Raw genomic sequence first — 6,306 nt, 5'->3', positions numbered from 1 at the left:
TGGAGGGAAGGACCCAGGGAAGAGGTAACTATGGGGAGGAAGTGGGAAGAGAGCTGTTGCATTGTGGGAAATTGCAGTCAATGTCATGAGACAAAATGTATGTGAACTGCTGAATGGAAAATGAATTTGCTCTGTAAACTTTCATCCAAATCACAATAAAAATTACAAAAAGAAAAAAAAAAAACAAGCAATTTCTGGCTCAGATGGCTTCATGAGTGAATCCCATCTGTCATTAACATCTCTACTCCTACACAAATCTCCCAGAGCATAGAAAGAGGGAATACTCCCAGTTTTTGTTAATGAGGTCAGCTTAGAGGAACAGATTATCCTCACCAATCCCATCAATAAAGGAGGCAAAGAAGAATCCAGAAAAAAAACACTAGAGAAATCTCACAGAAGAAAGATGGAACATAGTCTTGCCTTTTCCTAATCCATTTATCACAAAGCTCCTTGAGAACCTTATAAATCACTAATCGGATTGATCACACCTTAATTCCCTCAAGAGTGTTCCCCAGGTGCTCAGTGGTTAAGTGCTCCACTGCTAACTGAAAGGTCAGCAGTTTAAACCCATCAGTCACTTCAAAGGAGAAAGATGTGGCAGTCTGCTTCTACAAAGAATGAAAAATCAAACCAAACTCTATGCCATGGAGTAGATTCCAACTTACAGAGACCCTCTACATTGGGTTTCCAAGGCTGTAAATCTTTATGGAGACAGACTGCCCCATCTTTCTCCCAAGGATCAGCTGGTGGATTTGAATAACCAAGCTTTTGGTTAGCAGTCAGATGCCTTAACTACTACACCACCAGAGCTAGAAACTCTATAGAGCAGTTCTACTCTGTCTTATAGGGGCACGATGAGTTGGAATTTTTACATGTCCTTGGGGAAATGTTTGGCCTCTGGTCCCACAGGCTTCACCTTGGTGGCTCTCACCTCTTCAGTCCCAGCTGAGGTGTGTGGGCTCGCAAGTCCAGGTACCAAAAAAAAAAAAAAACAAACTCACTGCCTTCGAGTTGATTCCAAGTCATAGCAACCCCGTTTGTGTTTCCAAGGTGGTAAATCTTTACAACATGCCCAGTCTTCCTTCCATGGAGTGGCTGGGGGGTCTGAACTACCATCCTTCTGGTTAGCAGTCAAATGCCTTCGGCACTATGCCACCAAGTCCAGGTACATGGGGTTCTTTTTTTTTTTTTTTTCTGTGGAACCCATGCCCTGCCCTTGACTGCATCAAGCTCTCCCTTCCCAGACCTTCTAGGCTAGGAGCTGTGTGCTGACCTCTTGCACCACCAAGGCTGTCAATCTTCCCGGAAGCAAGCCCAAACCCAACCCACTGCAGTTGAATCTAGTGGAGTCGGACTCACAATGTCCTTAGAGGACAGAGTGGAACTGCTCAGGAGGTCTCCAAGCCTGTCAGGCTTTTGGAAAGCAGACTGTCTAATTCTGCATGGAGCAGTTGGTGGTTTCAAACCTCCAACTGTTTGGTTAGCAGCTGGATGTCTTAACCACTGCACCACCAGAGCTCGTTAGGGACTCAAGTACCTCTCCAAGGAGCTCTGGTGACACAGTGCCTAATGCATTTGACTGCTAATCAAAAGGTGGGTAGTTCAAACCCATCAGCATCTCCTCAGAGGGAAGATGGGGCAATCTACTTCCATAAAGTTTTACCTCCTCCAAAACCCAGCGGGGGTCACTATGAGTCAGAATCGACTCAATGGCAGTGGGTTTGGTTTGGTTTTAGAAGTAGCTGATATTCACCCTTTACACTTCAGTGCCAATGAACTTTGCGGAGGAAAGCTGCTTTCATTCTGGCCAGCCTTCTCAGAGCCCACATCAAGCATCTTTGGGCCTGAGCAGTTGTCACAGATCCCCCACACGCACTTGAGAGACACCATACCTCTGTATCTAGGAATTCTGTCCATGGAGCGGGGCCTACATACACACGTGTACACATGCACATACAAAACTGGAAATTACTCACCTCCTTCTCAGTGGAACCTTCAAATGGCTCCCTGGGCTGGATGCTGAGCCGTGTCACCCACTTTTTACAATGGGTTCATCTGAGATACCTTCCTAGGGCTCCTCCCTTTTATAGGGTGTGTGCTCTCAAGGTGATGTGTTAAAAGATGTGATTGGATGAGACCCTCCTACTGACTGAGCCACTGATGGAATCTTCTTGACCCTACAGCTCCTGGCTCCAATACCGTAGCATCGAAACCTGGAGTCTACGGGCACAGGCCAATCAAACACAGATACTGTGCAGTGAAATGGAGCGGCATTCACACAAAGGGAGATTGTTATCATTGTTGCTAGTTGCTGTCCAGTCAATTCTGATGCATGGAGATGCCCCAGGAAGAGCAGGGCTGCTCCACAGGGTTTTCCTATGGAGGCTGTGACCTTTCAGAAGCAGGTCAGCAGGCCTGCCACCTCAGTGCCTCTGGGTGGGTTCATACCAGAGCCTTTGGCTAGCAGTGGAGTGCTACCCTGGGATGTCTCTCCAACATTTAATTGACTGTTAATATACCAACACTTTATCAGACGAACTTGTCAGAGGTCAGCCATTGGATAAACCCACTACCATCGAGTTGATCCCAACTCATAGTGACCCCATAGGTGTCCAAGGCTGTAACTCTTTATGGAAGCAGACTACCTCATATTTCTCTCTCCCACAGAGCAGCTAGTGGGTTCGAACCATCAATCCTTTTCGTTAACAGCCAAGTGCCTTAACCACTGTGCCACCACAGTTCCTTTTAAGCATTAGATACTGTGTCAAACAATCAAACTACTTTCCGTTTGCAACACCCAGGTGCTCCTAGATTGGGCCTAACCCACTGTCATTGGGGTGATTCTGACTCGTAGCAACCCCCACTGGGTTTTCAAGGTGGTAAATCTATGTGGAAGTAGATTGCCCCATCTTCCTTCCACAGAGCAGCTATTGGTTTTGAACCGCCAACCTTCTGGTTAGCAAGCAGATGCCTTAGGCACTGCACCACCAGGGCTCCTTAGATAGGGCCCAACAGTGTCTAATCCTGCCTAGAGTATGGTGGAGATGGGTCTCAAATGGAAGCATTGGGTTAAGAACCTGTCAGTTAGTAGTGCAGCAATCAATCGTTTGTGTCACCAGGGCCTCCATGTCATTAGCACATTTCTTTATGCTCCAGAAGGAGACACTAGAAGTACATGCGTGGAGCAGGTGCTGCAGGAACATCTTGTGTTTGTGTGATATTTGCTGGTGGTCCTCCAGCTGGGATCTCTGCACAACAGGTCAGTAGAAGGAGACTCTAGATGCAGTCTGTGGATACCAGACAACGGTGGGAACTCAGTGACCACACCCTCCCATCCAAATGTTGTCTCTCTCTTAACACTGATAGCTGTGAGGATTTATCTACCTCCCAGCACAAAGACCAGACAGCATCCAAAAAGAAGGTACACTTTTCACCTCTCCAGCTTCATAATTTTTAGGTTCATATTGAGGGACATTGCCCTGCAGTGTAAAACCTTTTACAGTACTAAACAAAGGGATTATTTTTATTAGGCTATTTTATTACACTGTTGGATCACTGTAGACAGGGCAGTTTGGTGGGAAAGAATTCCCTTTCACAACTAGGAAGCTGTAGTACTAGTGAAATACCCCACATCTATGGATAGACTTTAAAGGCCAAATGAGCAAACTGAATCAAATTGAGAGTTTTTAAAATAAACTGTTTAGGGACAATTTGATAACATAAAAATGTAAGTAAGACAATTAGGATGTTGGCTGTAAAGGCTATGTCTCTTAACCCTGCAATCCAAAAACACGGACATTTTCCAGAGTGTTTGGAATATTTAAGAAAGCTGTATTAGGCCATAAAACAATTCTCCATTGATATAATGCAATTGAACATTGCACAGAGGCCCAGGAATTTTATTGGATAAATCATACATAGTGATATGAAACAAAAACTTTGAAATACCATTATTTATAGATAATGCTAGGATGGCAAACAACATTATTGTTATTGGAACATATTTAAGATTCTGTTATAAAATTTGTATATTATATTTAATACAATAAGACATAGAAGAAAATTAGCCAAAAATGAATGTAATAGAATAAAGTAAAACTTGGTGATTCATGAGCTAAATTTCCAGTATTAGAAATTAGAAAATAAATAAATACCGATCAAAGTCGATAAAAGTAAAAATGTACAGGCACGCCTCGGAGATATTACGGGTTTGGTTTCAGACCACTGCAATAAAGTGAATACTGCAAGAAAGCAAGTCACATGAATTTTTAGTTTTCCCAGTACATATAAAAGTAATACCCATGGCAGTGGGCCTGGTTTGGTCTGGTTCATAAAAGTTATTTCGACCCTAGACTCTAGTCTATTAAGGGGCTCTGGTGGTGCAGTGGTTAAGACATTTGGCTGCTAACCAAAGGGTCAGTGGCTGAGTGAAATAAGTCAGTCGCAGAAGGATAAAAACTGTATGAGCCTATTACCTTAAAAAAAAACAAAGAAGGGTTTGCTTGTGAAAAGGACTCACTTTGTAGGCTACGGGGGTGGGGAGGTAAGGGGAGGGATTAATTCCAGGTTAGTTGGAGCCCACTCACTGATGTCGGTAAGGGGAGGGATATATGGAAAGAGCCTGTGACCACCATAACATTAGGAAAAGGGAGGATACTGAATTGTGCGCATAGGAGATAGACGACAGATGCTAATACCAACCAGTGTGCCCACAATACTGCATTACCATTAACACCAAACACCAGGCTATAGATAAACACATAAAAACCTGAGAGGATCAGATGGGGGTCAGTGAACAGGAGTATACACTAGACCAAGGATTGATTCACCGCAGGCTAATCATGCACAGATACCAGTGATACAAAATACCTGCAATCTTTACAGAAACTATAGAAGACAGACACAGAGCAATCTCTCACAGACACCCAGACACTATGGGAGAAAGACCCAATGTATCTACCATCTCCAGACCATAGTGCTGGGGAACTCCAGACTCAACTGGCACAACAAAATACATAAAAGCCTTGTTCCTCATCCTACATTGGTGAGTAGCAACTGGAGTCTTAAAAGCTTTCAAGCGGCCATCTAAGATGCAGCTAATGGTCTCCTAGCGTCGGAAGTGAAGAAGAGTGCAAAAAGAAAGAAAAAAGAAAACAAGGGCATTTGGAAGCAATCAGCCCTAGGACATGACAGCCCTCAAGACCAGAAGAACTAGATGGTGCCCAGCTACCAATGCCAACCACTCAGGAGAGGATCAAATCTGGAGATCCTGGATAGAGTGGGAGGAAAAACATGGAACAATATCCAAAAACTCAATAATGACCAGAATTACTGGTCATATGGAGTCTGGTAAGACCTCCAATACTATGGCCCTGGGATACATTCTGGCCCTGGAATAAAACTGACTCCCAGGGGCTGGCTCTCAGCCCAATAGTTAACATGATGTACATGCAGACCACTCAACCGCGGGGAATGCACCCATATACTCTATGGAAATACATCCCTTAGAGAAATAGAACATGGGGCACCAGAGGGGCAACATTCACACCAAGGAAATGCAGGACACACAGGAGGGCATAACAATGAGGGGCACAGGGGGAGGGTTACTGGGCAGGGAGGGGAGGAGACTGGGTTAGGGCTGGGCATGGTAAATGGAGAGTGAAAATAAGTGTACACGTAACGTTGAATGTAAATCAAAACTCTTAAAATAAAATAAAGGTCAGTGTTTTGAACCTACCAGCTGCTCTGCAGAAGAAAGATGTGGCAGTCAGTTTCCATAAAGATTTACAAGTTCAGAAACCTAACAAGGGTCGCCATGAGTCAGAATCTACTCGATGGCAGTAATTGATAATTAAAAAGAAGAAGAAGAAAAAAAAATACCTCACTGCTGTTGAGTTGGATCTGACTCATACCGACCCCACCTTAGGTTTCTGAGGTCATATCACTAAGGAAGCAGATCACCCAATCTTCCTTCTGAGGAGTAGTTGGCGGGTTTGAACTGCCAGACTTCTGGTTAGCAGTCAAATGCCTTAGGCACCATGCTACCAGAGCTCCTAATTGATAATTGATAGCCTATTAAGCGTGCCACAGCTTTATGAAAAAGTTAGAAATATTGTGAGAATTACCAAACTGTAACACAGTGACATGAAGTGCACACGCTGTTGAAAAAATGGTGCCAACAGACTTGCTTGATGCAGGGCTGCCACAAACATTCAATTTGCTCTTTTTTAAAAAATGCAGTATCTGTGAAGCACAATAAAGTAAAGTGCAATAAAATGAGATATGCCTGTAAATACCAAGAAACTA

Source organism: Orycteropus afer, unplaced genomic scaffold, assembly GCF_000298275.1.
Source record: "Orycteropus afer afer isolate SDZICR_OR568_19922 unplaced genomic scaffold, OryAfe1.0 scaffold00694, whole genome shotgun sequence".
NCBI lineage: Eukaryota > Metazoa > Chordata > Mammalia > Tubulidentata > Orycteropodidae > Orycteropus > Orycteropus afer.
This window is presented reverse-complemented; position numbering follows the sequence as displayed.